The 15,007-nt window shown below is 42.1% G+C and overlaps 1 long non-coding RNA gene across 1 annotated transcript in view; it reads right to left on the reverse strand.

The window, feature by feature from the left end:
* Window positions 1–15,007, reverse strand: part of LOC145425560 (uncharacterized) — a 270,059-nt gene that overhangs the window by 99,198 nt on the left and 155,854 nt on the right. The gene's annotated exons all lie outside the window — the stretch shown is intronic.

Raw genomic sequence — 15,007 nt, forward strand, 5'->3', positions numbered from 1 at the left:
TGTAGGGGCTTTGCAGGACGATCACTCTGCAAAGTCCTAGGCCGGCTGGGCGTGGCTGGGGCAGCCAAGAAGAGGGCCATCCAGGCTGTGAGTGAAGCGGCAGAGAAAGCCACAAGGTGGCTGTGGATCAAGAGGGCTGATCCGTGGGTAGCTACTGGTACGTAAGTCGGGGCCTGATCACCCCCGGCTGGGTCGCCTGGGCGAGGGTGTATGATGTTGTGAGACCTGAAACACCTGATGACCCTAGGATACATCACTGAAGATGCGTACCAGTGCATCCAGGAGATGTGTCTTTATAGTGCTGTTGAGAGCTCACTGTTGTGCTGTTTCTTCTCTGCTCAGAATCACTTTATAGTTGCTAGTCTGAAATCTTATGATTAATTGTCTGTAGTTACCTGTAAATTTACTTGAAATTGTATTCAAATCAACAGTGCACTCTTTCTCTGTTGTGGCAAAAATATTCAACCGCTTTGGAAAGAAATCAGAATGACATATGAGAAATGTATTTCAAAACAGTTTCCACTAGACTCCAAAGTAAGTAGAGGAAATAATTATCACCAACATAATCAAGCAATAATTCAACAGTTTTAGGGCCTCAAGTTTTTTCATTGCTTAAACGACAATAACACTGGGAACTTTATTAATTTTTATTTATTAAAGATTTGGATTTTATAGGGGGCCAGTCTTATGTAGTTGAACAAAGTATATCAGTTCATATCAGTTATTAAGGAAATTAGAGAGATATGGAATAAGATGTGTAGCCTATTCCTGGTTGGAAAATGGACAACAATGTGTGCAAATTAATAAAACTGCATCTAAAAGGGTCAATGTGGGGTAACTCAAGGATCTGTGACTGATCCAAAACTCTTTGTACTTTTCATTAATTATATTTGTAATATTACTAAATTGATTAAATATGTTGTTTATACAGATGATACAAATGCATTATCTTGTGGAAAGAAAATTAAATGATCTCTTGTATGCAATTAAAAATGAGCTTCACACTCTGCTGCGAACTGTTCCAAGGTGAGCAGGAGGCCATCACCCGATGAAGCCAACAGAACCACATCATCTGCAAAAAGCAGAGATGAAATTCTGAGACCATGCAAGTGAGAGCCTGCCGCCACTTGGCTACGCCTAGAAATTCTGTCCATAAAAATTATGAACAGAATCAGTGACAAAGGGCAGCCTGGCGGAGCTCATTACCCACAAGGAATGAGTCTGACTTATTGCCGGCTATGCGGACCAAGCTCTTGCAGTTGTTGTATAAGGACTGAATGGCCCATAGCAATGGACCAGACACCCCATACTCTCGGAGCACCCCCCACAAGACCACCCAAGGGACACGGTTGAATGCCTTCTCCAAATCCACAAAACACATGTAGACTGGTTGGGCAAACTCCTGTGCACCCTCAAGTATCCTTGAGAGGATAAAGAGCTGATCCAGTGTTCCACGACCAGGACGAAAACAGCATTGTTCCTCATGTATCCGAGGTTCGACTAACAGACAGATTCTCCTCTCCAGCAGCAAAGACTTTCCCAGGGAGGCTGAGGAGTGTGAGTCCCCTGTAGTTGGAACACACCTTCCAGTCCCCTTTCTTTCTTTTTTTTTTTGATTTATATTTTTTTTATTAAGGTTTCAAAAGCAGGCATTCACAGTATGTACATCATGTAAGCATACTTCTTGCTTTGGTTATCTGCCTTAGATACCAAAATAGTATTTTAATTTACATCCGAGTCATAAAGAGAGAATATTTACAACTATAGAAGCAATTGAAACAATCACATAATCCGAAATAAGAAAACAAACAAAACCAACAAACAAACAAAAAAAACAAAACAAAGAAAAACAAACAAACAAACAAACAAAATGGATGTGTTGGTAGGGTGTGATCCTATAAATATATATTCTCATACATCACAGTTATTGGTTTGTAAAAATAAAATCTGGCCTATGAGGTGTGATATATTTGACCCAGTTTTCCCAGTATGATGTAAATTTCTCCAGCTTGTGGTTAACAGAAGCTGTTATCTTTTCCATGTTATAGATTTCCATTGTGATTTCCATCCATGTACTTATGTTTGGGCTCTCCGGGGATAACCATTTTCTGGTGATACTCTTTTTACAGGCCACCAGTAGAATATTTACTAAATGTTTATCATATTTAGGCCATTCCTGAGGTATATATCCAAAGAACATAGTCTTACTCTCGAGGGGTATTTCACATTTAAAGATATCCTGTAAGGCATTATGTATTTTTCTCCAATAATCCCTCAAGATAGAGCAGTCCCAGAAAATGTGGTAGTGATTTGCACTTTGATTTCCACAGTTCCTCCAACAAGCAGGGGGGTTATCATCATAATGAGACTTCTGAGAAGGTGTTATAAAGTATCTAATTAGGCACTTCCAGCCGAATTCCCTCCACTTTTGTGAGCTGGTACACATCCACTGATACCTCCATATTGCCGTCCATTCTTCCTCTAATATTTTTATCCCTCCTTCCTTCTCCCATTTTGTTCTAATATATGAAGTCGAATGTGGTTTCAAATCCATTAGACCCTTATACAGACATGATACAATTCTATCAATAGTTTCTGAGTTATAGCTTTTTATAAACAATTCCATCAAGCGTGTGTTTGTCATTGTTACATTTCTCATCTTCATGTCAGCATAGTGCCTTAACTGCAAATATCGATAGAAGTCTTGTTTTTCTAATGAAAATGTCTTTCTAAGCGTGTCAAAGCTGAACAATTTTCCATCTTTCATTATACTACACAGGGCTGTTATGCCCTTACCTGTCCAGTCCTTGAATCTAGAATCCAATTCATTAGGCTTGAACTCTGAGTCGTAAGCACACCATTTAAGAACTATAATATTGGTCTCGAGTTTATATTCCTTTATAATAGTTTTCCATGTTTTAAGGGTCCTTTTCACCCACAGGTTATCAATGTTTTTTATATAGGTTTGTAAATTATTGTCAGCTAGAGTTGCCTGAATAGGAATAGACAGCTTTTGTTCCTCAATGATTTTCCATTGGGCAGTGTATGATGGGTTACACCAGCATATTATTGCTCTCATCTGCGCTGCAAAATAGTAGTATCTGAGGTCAGGGAGGCCCCATCCTCCCTTTTGCTTAGCCAGCTGTAGAGTTTTGAGGCGAACCCTTGGTCTTTTACCTTGCCATATATATCTAGATAACATTTTGTCCCACTCATTAAATTGACTTTGGTTAATCTCTATTGGTAGGGTTTGAAATAGATACAAAAATCTTGGCAATACATTCATTTTAATAGAATCAATTCTTGAATTAAAGCTAAAGAAAGGAATTAAGTTCCATCTTACTATATCTTCCTTTATTTTTTTGTATAAGGGTAGGTAATTCTGTTCAAATAATTTTGTAAGGTCTTTCGGTAAATTTATGCCTAAATATTTAAAAGACTCCGTTTGCCATACCAGGAGATAACTACATTTTATTTCTTCTGGTGGGCTATAATTATATAAGAGTAGCTGGGTTTTACCTATATTAATTTTGTAGCCTGATAATTGGCCGTATTGTTCAAATGATTGCATCAGTTTGGGTAAAGAATATGTTGGGTGTCCAAGGTAGACCAAAATGTCATCCGCATAGCAAGCCAGTTTATATTGCGTCCCTTTGATAAAAATTCCCTTAATGTCTTCGTTTTGCCTAATGAATTGAGCTAGTGGTTCCAAGTATAATGCGAAAAGTTACGGTGACCATGCACAGCCCTGTCTAGTGCCCCTTTTTAGGGTAAAACTGTTAGATAGGCATCCATTAATTTTAATCCTGGCTGTAGGATTGTCGTATAGTGCTTGTAGTTTTAATAATCGTATCATGAAAGCCAAATTTATATAATACCCTGTAAAGGAACTTCCAGTTGATGGAATCAAAGGCTTTTTCAGCGTCTACACTCATCACAATTGCTTTGATTTTATGTTTTTGTATATGGTCCATAATATGTAGTGTCTTTCGTATATTGTCCTGTGTTTGGCGTTGATGTATGAAACCCGTTTGGTCGTTACATATCAATGTTGGTAGGAACTCTTCTAGCCGTTTGGCCATGATAGATGTGAAAAGTTTATAGTCCACATTAAGAACGGAGATTGGCTTGAAAGATCCACATTCCATTTTATCTTTGCCTTCTTTTGGTATAACTGAGATAATTGCCTCCTTCCAGCTGGGGGGCATTTGTGCCTTTTTCAAAACCCAATTCAATGTAGGCAGTAAAACAGGTATCAGTTCCTTTTTAAATTCTTTATACCACTCTGCCGTGTAACCATCTGGTCCTGGTGATTTACTTAATTTAATTGCAGCTTTTAATTCTTCTTCAGTTATGTTCATTATCATTGCTTGATTTTGTTCTTCATCTAAAGTGGGTAAGTCTAGAGGATTCAGGAAGCTATCAATCTGAGCTTCAGTCCCGCCAGGGGCTTCAGAGTATAGGGTTTTATAGAATCTTTCAAAGGCTTCCTGTATTTCATTTAATTTATTTTTTATCACTTTTGTACTTGGGTGCCTAATTTTATAAATTGTATTTTCCGCTGTCTTTTTTTTCAATTTCCACGCCAATATTTTGGTAGATTTAATGCCACTTTCATAGTGTCTCTGTTTCAAAAACATTAAATCTTTCTTGATTTCTTGTGTGGCTAGATTGTTAATTTCGTTCCTAATGTTTTTGATTTCCCTTAATATATCCTGTGCTGAGTCCCCCAGTCCCCTTTCTTAAAGATGGGGACCACCACCCCGGTCAGCCAGTTCAGGGGTACTGCCCCTGATCTCCACGCAACATTGTAGAGGCGTGTCAACCAAGACAGCCCGACAACATCCAGAGCCTTCAGGAACTTGAGGCGGACCTTGTCCACCCCAGGGGCTCTGCCACCATGGAGTTGTTTAACTGCCTCAGTGACCTCGCCCCCAGAGATTGGCGGGGTCACTTCCTTCGTCAGACTCTGCTTCCGCCACGGAAGACGTGCCAGTGGGATTGAGGAGGTCCTCGAAGTATTCCTTCCACCGCCCAATAATTTTCTCAGTCGAAGTCAGCAGCACTCCACCCGCACTATACACAGTGCAGGTAGAACACCACTTTCCCCTCCTGAGTCGCCTGACAGTTTGCAAGAATCTCTTCAATGCAGTCCGAAAGTCTTTTTCCATGGCCTCTCCGAACTCCTCCAACACCAGAGTTTTTACTTCAGGCACCGCCCATGCCGCATTCCGCTTGGCCTGTCGGTACCTATCAGCTGCCTCCGGAGTCCCACAGACTAACCAAGCCTGGTAGGACTCCTTCTTCAGCTTGGTGCCTACCACCACAACAGGCACCAATTACCTTGCGGCCGCAGCTCAGTGCAGGAGCTTCGGCAATGGAGGTGCTGAACATAGTCCATTCGGACTCAGTGTCCCCAGTCTCCCTCGAAATGCTGTTGAAGCTCTGCCGGAAGTGTGAGTAGAAGATCTCGCGGACCGAGGCCTCTGCTAGGCATTCCCAGCACACCCTCACTGTACGTTTAGGCGCACCAGGTCTGTCCAGCATCCTCTCCCCCCACCACCTGATGCAACTCACCACCAGGTGGTGATCAATTGACAGCTCAGCCCCTTTATTTGCCCCAGTGTTCAAAACGTATGACCCACCCCAGCCCCACCGCCTCTCATCAGGGGCAACTCCAGACTGAGACAGAGTCCAGCCCCTCTCCAGGAGGCTGGTTCCAGAGCCCAAGCCATGCATTGAGGTGAGCCCGACTATATCTAGCCGGTACCTCTCAACCCCAATTCAATTCAATTTTATTTATGTAGCGCCAAATCACAATAACAGTCGGCTCAAAGTGCTTTATATTGTAAGGTAGACCTTACAGTAATATATACAGAGAAAAACCCAACAATCAAATGACCTCCTATGAGCAAGCACTTTGGCGACAGTGGGAAGGAAAAACTCCCTTTTAAAAGAAAAAATATCATCATAATCCGGCTACCCCTTTGGAGCCAGCTGTGGGCTCAAGGCTGGAGCCGAACAAAAACTCCCTGATAACGACTGTGTTGAGTCTGTTCCTTCCCATTCCATGCAAGGCCACCTGGGTTGGCTGGAAGACTGTTTACTTAGCCTGGCAGGGCGAAGGACACTGTCTCAGCTGAATTATGGACATGCACACACATACATATACTGATACTGATAAGCACTCACTGACGCATCACCCTCCCTACCCCAGATCCAACGCCACTTCCAACGCTTACCTCCCCTCTGATGTGGACATCGGGTCAGCTGGAGGCGCAGTCGAAGATTGCAGCGGTCCCAGATCAGATGTACACACTGGAACACTTTCCCATGTTGCTTGTCTGTGTTTATTGTGCTATGGTGTGTTGATATCTGTGCATTCCTGTATTATCCTTTTGTGTTACACATTTCGATGTTTTTTTCTTCGCTACCTAGCCTGACCTGTCTCCCCAATGTGATGTTTGTGTATTGTATGTACGGTCGGCAAGGTCTGTCATCTCGGTTGTGGGCAAAAGACCTGCAACTGACAAATAAAGGCTATCTCAAAAGGCATTCAATAGGGTCCCCCACAAGCTGATTTGGCGATCATTACGAAGTCATGGTGCCCCGGAAGCTTATGTGAAATGGACTCAGCTGCTCTACCGTAATGTCACAAGCGAGGTCCGATGTTCAGCGGGAACATCACCAGCCTTCCCGATTACCGTTGGCTAAGCCCTCTTGCCCCTGCTGTTAACTCTCTGTATGGACACCGCAACGGCTGATCTAAAATCACCACGTCCATGGAGCCTCCTGTATGCAGATGATGTGTGCCTATCAGAAACAGAAAACTGCCTAGCCCTGCAAACCCAAACACAAGCATGGAAAGACCGGCTCTCCAAAAACGGCATGCGCCTGAACATCAAGAAGACTGAGTACCTTGAATGCGGCCCCCAGACCAACAGTACCATCACTATCGACGGCGAGCCGCTGACTAAAGTTGCGCAATTCAAGTACCTCGGGTCCCTTGTCACCTTGGACTGCGAAACTCTACCAGACGCCAGACTCCGTGTCAACACAGCGTGGAGGAAGTGGCATCAGGTGAGTGGAGTCTTATGTGACAAGAGAATGCCAATCTATCTTAAGGCGAAAGTCTATAAGTCGATTGTGCGCCCAGTGGCACTCTACGGGTCAGAGTGCTGGCCAGCGATGACCAAACACGAACAAGCTCTTCACACCATGGAGATGAAGATGCTGAGGTGGCCTCTGGGTCTCACACGACTTGACCGAGCGAGGAATGAAGATGTCAGGAAACAATGGGGAGTGACACCGATCACAGACAAGATGCGAGAGGCGAGGCTCCGATGGTACGGCCATGTTGTCCGTAGCGATAAAAATTCCATCGCAAAGACAGCACAGCAATTGGATTTGGATGGAAACGGGCCAAAAGGAAGACCAAAAAAGCGCTGGATGGACCGAATCAAGGATGATATGAATGCTGTGAATGTTACACCAGAAGACGCCCTTGATAGGAAGAAGTGGAGGAAGACATGCAAGATAGCGGACCCTGCGTCGCGGGATATAAACCACTAGGAAGAAGAAGCTATTCATATTCATCTTCATATTATTGGTGTTATTATTATTAACTGAACATGTACGCTGGTCTTTCTATCGCTGTGAGGACTGTTAACCTGGACATAACGAGCTGTGAACCTGCCCCACTCCTCTAACTCCAGAAAACAGGTCGGATGCACAGAATAACATGAAAGTTCAAAGAACCAGTTTATTTGTTGTTGGACCTGAGCAGAGCCCAGAACAACAAGCAAATGCTCATCATCATTGTTGGGTCTGCGCTTCAGCAGGCCCGCTAGTTCAGACTTATTCCCGTGAACAAAGCAAGACAACAACTTAACCGGCTTTTATATGCTAGCAAGGGGAGGCTCTCAGAGCAGCCCCTCTGCCCTCGGTCTCAGACCACTCCAAAGAACCTGCAACCTTTTCTTCTCTGACACATAGTTTACACAAACACCCATTGTAACCCCCCGCCCTACGGAGCGTCATAAAACTAAGTGTGTGTGTGTGTGTGTGCGCATGTGGGTGTTTCTGTGTGACTTCCTGCTGATCACAAAGGGTCACAATTTCAACCTAACAATCACCACTGCTCTTCCATATCAACAGTGATGTGGTTAGACCAGTGGTTCTCAAACTTTTTAGATCACTCCCCACATGGTAGGAAGAAACCTATGCAGGGATCTCAAAGAGCAAAACTGCTGTCAGCTCTGTGTAGCCACACCTACTTGGGACCCACTCTGTAAAAGTGTGTGTTTGCTCTGCCCATGTAGCCAGCGCTGAACATGGTGAGTCACCTTTAGTGTGTAAATGTATGCAGTTCAAAGGTTACAGAGAGTGCACTTAGTCTTAACATAGATACATTCATATATTTAGACTTTTTTTATTCTACGCACTTGTGATGATCACATAATCTTCTGCAGCATTACTGCCTTATCAAATTAGAATCATTCATTCATTTGACTGTTTCTTTATAGATCTCAAACATTCCTATGATATTGTCTCTGAAGGGAATTGGTGGAAAAAGTGGTGGCTGTTAAAACAGATCATAGTCCTGCACAATAGAAAAATAATAAGCAGAGGAAATCTGCTGCTGTTCGCCTGCTCAGTCTTGCCACAATTAGGTTTCCTAATGAAGTGTGTGTATATATATGTATGTATATATATATATATATATATATATATATATGTGTATATATATATGTGTGAATATATATATATATATATATGTGTGTATATATATAGATATAGATATATAGATATAGATATATATAGATATAGATATAGATATATAGATATAGATATATATATATAGATAGATATAGATATAGATATAGATATAGATAGATATAGATAGATATAGATATAGATATAGATAGATATAGATATAGATATAGATATATAGATATAGATATAGATAGATATAGATATAGATATATAGATATATATATATATATAGATATATATATATATAGATATATATATATATAGATATATATATATATATATATCTCTATATCTATCTATCTATCTATCTATCTATCTATCTATCTATCTATCTATATATATATATATATATATATATATATATATATATATATCCATAGGTCCCTCATCCTATTCCTCCTATTCCTATCCCTCATCCACTGATGGCCCCAACTGACCGAGTGCTCAGTGAATACCTCAGGCAGCAGAGACCCAAGAAAGAGGAGGGAGACGAGGAACCATCATGGAAGGACAGGGCCCTGCACGGTATGTACCACCGGCAGATAGAGGAGGTGGCTGATATCCAGAAATCCTACCAGTGGTTGGACAAAGCTGGACTGAAAGACAGCACAGAGGCACTAATCATGGCAGCACAAGAACAAGCTCTGAGTACAAGATATAGAGGCTGGGGTCTATCACACCAGGCAAGACCCCAGGTGCAGTCTGTGTAAAGATGCCCCAGAGACAATCCAGCACATAACAGCAGGGTGCAAGATGCTAGCAGGCAAGGCATACATGGAACGCCATAACCAAGTGGCCGGCATAGTGTACAGGAATATCTGTGCCGAGTATAACCTGGAAGTCCCGAGGTCAAAATGGGAGATGCCCCCAAGGGTGGTGGAGAATGACCGAGCTAAGATCCTGTGGGACTTCCAGATACAGACGGACAAAATGGTGGTGGCTAACCAACCCGACATAGTGGTGGTAGACAAACAGAAGAAGACGGCCGTAGTGATCGATGTAGCGGTTCCGAATGACAGCAATATCAGGAAGAAGGAACACGAGAAGCTGGAGAAATACCAAGGGCTCAGAGAAGAGCTCGAGAGGATGTGGAGGGTGAAGGTAACGGTGGTCCCCGTGGTAATCGGAGCACTAGGTGCGGTGACTCCCAAGCTAGGCGAGTGGCTCCAGCAGATCCCGGGAACAACATCGGAGATCTCTGTCCAGAAGAGCGCAGTCCTGGGAACAGCTAAGATACTGCGCAGGACCCTCAAGCTCCCAGGCCTCTGGTAGAGGACCCGAGCTTGAAGGATAAACCGCCCGCAGGGGCGTGCTGGGTGTTTTTACATATATATACACAAAATGCATTATGCACGTTTTGCATAAAGCATTTTACATTCTGCATATTGTATTTTGGATACATAAACTACAATGTAGAAAGAAATTACTATTGGGAGCATTTTTTCTGACATGTGAATAGGTGAGTAGCCTACAGCCCGCCTCCAAAGTCTCTCAATGTTTACCCAGAGGAACAAACCGTTTTTGTCAGAGAGTGCAAAGGTGTTCAACCATGAACTCAGAGCAACAAGTGAAACCAACACACACGCACACTATAACTTGATCTGACTCATGCAGAAGAGTATATATCTGTGTACTTCCTGTTTAGCTGCTTTTGGACATATTCTGATTCTCGTTCTCTGCTTTGGTTAAGCAAATGTAACCCATTTGTGTGTGTTGTGTCTGTCGATGTGTTGTGTTCTGGAGGAGGGACACTACACTGTGTCTCTGGGCTGTTTATTGTAAATCGCAGCAACATCTGCAATCTGAAACATATAGAAATACAGAGCTGTGATCTGTGTGTGGTGCACGCTTGCTAGGACAGCTCTCCTCCGGCCATGCTAAGAGGAGCTGTGCATTGCAGCTTTATCAACTCCACAATACTATAATTAATCAAATAAAACAAATTATTTTAAAATATCAACTTAAGCTCTCAAAAAATCAAAAAGGAAAAAATAAATAACATTGCGTGCATGCTAGCACACCTCTCCTGAAAAACAGTGAATGCTGTTAACAAAACACTGCAGCGATTTCTTTCACCTGCCACTAGCGACCAGGCTAACTTAGCATGTGAGGGATGCAGCTGCATCCTCGGGCTAAACCTCATTAAAAACTCTGATTAGCAAACTCAGCCCTCTACAAGATTTACACCGAACGAGCTTGACATCAAACACGCCAAAACGTGGCAGTTCAGTCATATTCAGATTACAGCTTATGGCCTTAGGAAACTTTTATTAGCTGAGAGCAACGTGACAGCGACCTCCGGCCATGGTGAAAGGAGCTGTGACTGGAGCACACATGCACGCTCCTATGTCACCACGCAGTGCACAAGCACACAAACACACACGGGCTCAAAACACATTGGCAGGAGATTGAAACGCAAATTGAAATATATATATATTTTAAAGGAGTTTGGTAAAATTCATAAGCATTTAACACAAATGCTACACACACATTTGATTTGTTGGTCATTATTGATGTGTTATATATGAAGCGCCTTGAGGCGACTTTTGTTGTGATTTGGCGCTATATAAATAAAATTGAATTGAATTGAATTGAATATAACAGTCGTCTGAATATATTCAGAACTTTTATGTTTACAGTAGTTGCCATGTCTAATCATAGATAGATTCGTTTGGTTGTAGTTGCAGTGTCAACAGTAGTAGGAGATGTTACTGTATTTGAAATTATTAGTTGCAAAATTTTGCTTCATTGCACATGTCGCTGTGGTTTTAGGTGCCATAAAACTCATAGATACATGGAGGGGGACACAGGGGGTAAATACACGAGGGTAAATCAAATAAACTAACTGAATAACCTAGGAACCATTGAGTAAATAATGAACAAAATACAAAACACAAGAAAACTAAGAACACTGGGTCAAAATGACCCAGGACCTTGTGTGTATATATAGGGAGGTGTGTGTGTGGCTGTAGCCGGGACGCCGGGCTACAGGCACCATCAGGCCTGAGGATGGCTGGTCACGCCTGAGGAGGATGCCACACACCTGCAGTGGATCAGCGTTGGAGGAGGAAGCTACTTAATGGTGTGGTGAAGCCTCCACCGACGCGGGATGATTGCGTGAGACTCCATGTCAGTGTCTTGAGACGAAGTAAAAGTTAGTGTATGCCCGCAGGGGCTGTGTGTCTTGATGGCTGTTTCCCCCCAGGAGGAGTGTGTAATTTTACTCTATAATTTAGTTGCAGTAGTTGTTGTGTCTTATAGCAAATGTTGTTATAGTTGGAGTAGCTGAATTGCAGAAGTTGCCATGATTAATGGCAGATATCGCTACAGTCTCCTTCATTAGTTTGTTACCGAATGTTTCATGCTTTTCTGCAGATGTTGTGGTTTCAGTTCTTTCTTTATCTTCTACCAGATGCCATTTTGGTTTCATATGCCAATTTGGTTGCAAAACTTCCCGTGCCCAGTAATAGGTGTTGCTGTAGTTTTAGGCTTTGATTTTATTGTAGTAGTTGCCATGTCTCATAGCGGACGTTGTTGTAGTTGTAGTGGTAGTTGCAGGCTCAACACTTGTAGCGGATGTTGCTATTTTACAGTCATTTATTTAGTTGCAGAAATTGCCATGCCACATAGTGAATGTTGCTGAAGTTTCATTCATTCATTTACTTACATTAGTGTCCTTGTGTTATAGGAGATACTGTAGCTGGAGGTTTGCTTAGTTGCAGTGGTTGCCATGCTTTGGTGATGTGTGGTTGAGATGAAGAAGTTGTCATGTCTATTAACAGATGCTGCAGTTTCTTCGGTTGCCATAGTTACCATATTTAGCTGTTGGTAGTTCTATGGTTTCACTGGTTAGTAGATGGAACAAATGTTACCATGTTTTATTGCAAATGTTGCTGTAATCTAGTTGTTGGTTTAGCTCCAGGTGTTGATTTACAGATTTTTATACTTGCAGTGTTTGCTTCCCTTCATTGAATCCTGAATTGAATTCAAAATCCTGCTCCTCACATACAAGGTCTTAAATAATCAGGCCCCATCTTATCTTAATGACCTCTTAGTACCATATCAGCCTATTAGAGCACTTCACTCTCGCACTGCATGCCTACTTGTTGTTCCTAGAGTAGAAATGTACAATGAGGCCCCTCTTCTGAGGAACCAGCTTCCAGTTTGGATTCAGGAGACAGACACTATCTCTACTTATAAAATTAGGCTTAAAATGTTCTGGTTTGCTAAAGCATATACTTAGGGCTGGATCAGGTGACACTGAGGGTTCAGATCTCTCTCTCTCTCTCTCTCTCTCTCTCTCTCTCTCTCTCTCTATATATATATATATATATATATATATATATATATATATATATATATATATATTAGGGGTGCAACGATATTCGTATCGATATTGAACCGTTCGATACAGTGCTTTCGGTTCGGTACGCATATGTATCGAACAATACAACATTTGTAATTTATTTTATCAACTTTCCTTCTGACGATGCTGTCTGTGTTGAGCGCTCAGTGAATCTGCGTTCGACTACTCCGCCTAGGCTGCACTGTCGAGCGCAGATCCACTGAGCGCTCAACACAGACAGCATAGTCAGAAGGAAGAGCGCAGGGCAAGCTAGCAAGACAGAAGTTAAGCTCTCCTTGTAATATGGACCTCCCCCACCCTCATTCAGATCTGGCGTTTGGAATTATTTTGGTTTTCATGTGACGTATGACCCTGAAGGTAAGCGAGTCATGGACTAAAGTAAAACAGTATGTTGGATGTGCCATGCAATGCTCAATTACATGGGTGGGAACTAGTGTGTTAGCGCAGTTAGCTCGTTAACGTGTTGGCCGTCTAGCCCCATGCACGGGGCGATCGGCGGTAGCTCGTTAACGGAGATTTGCCGTGTTGTGGCGTTAAGGTCATTTCAACGAGATTAACCTGAAAGCACTAGTGGGAACACAACGAATATGACTGCACATTTACGCCGACATCATCCTAGTGCAAAGACAAAAACAACAAGCATGCTACTAACTTTAGCCGAGTCATTTAGACAGCTGTTAGCACATGATTCTCCTTATGCTGCTGAGAATATAGCCCAGAAGAAGCGGATAGTATAGCTTTTATTTTGGAAAGAGACATTTCTCTGTAATAAACTCTCTTTTCCAAAGATGAGTGATTCCTCAATCAGATACAGGGCTTGCAAAATCGCTAGCCCGACGTCCCGGAGCTAGCGATTTTTTCAGTCGGGCTACCAAAATCTATCTCTGCCCTGCCCGTCGGGCTATTGTAGGAAGGAAAAATATATGTCAATGCTTTTGCATTCTGTCAGAAATGTAGCTGGATAATTATGTCATTGGCATCGGTGAGCCACTGTCAATATGTGACATATTGAAATCGCGTTTGAATTTGTGTTTGTTTTTTTGCTTTCACTTTGCAATCGTGCAAACTGTGTATAGAGAGCGACAGCACTGATCTGTGAGTGATGATAATTTGTGCACCAATTCCTCTGACATCGTCTTATTAATCGTTAGCTTACTATGCAAACATGACAAGTGAAATCTCCCACAGCTTAAACATGTGAGAGGTTGATCGCACAGAGAATCGCTGAGCTTATGTGAGTGCGTGTGTAAAAGCAGCAGGATTTATATTTTAGTTCTGCTGAGCCAAATAAGACAGGTCAGGGTGAAGAAGTGACAGCCAAAGAAAAGCTTACCACAAAACGGAGAAGTTATGACAAATCAGACTATAAGGCAAAAAGAAAGTGCAGCTTTATGGTTTCTGTGGCTGCAATATGACGAGCTAAATAACCGGGGCTGCACATAAGTGGTCCGCAGGTGCGCATTCGCTGTCAAAATAAAAAACACGCACAAGGGTTAGGGTTAAATTTAAAAACTGTACTTTTGAGTTAAAATATATATTTATAATTTTAATAAATGACAAATTAAAAAGGCATGAACATTGCTTTTGTATCGAAAAAATATCGAACCGTGACACCAAAGTATCGAACCGAACCGAACCGTGAATTTTGTGTATCGTTGCACCCCTAATATATATATATATATATATATATATATATATAAGAAAATAACCCTAACCACTCTATTAGCTTCCTGCCTTGAAACACAGCACCTCCTCTCTTTCCACACGCTTCAGCGCCCCCCCCCCCTCCCCCAACACACACACACCTGCCATTTTAAGATGGGTGTAACGAAAATGTGGTGACGTGTGAAAACTTTTTTTCCCGTT

The sequence above is a fragment of the Astatotilapia calliptera genome, chromosome 3 (assembly GCF_964374335.1).
Source record: "Astatotilapia calliptera chromosome 3, fAstCal68.1, whole genome shotgun sequence".
NCBI lineage: Eukaryota > Metazoa > Chordata > Actinopteri > Cichliformes > Cichlidae > Astatotilapia > Astatotilapia calliptera.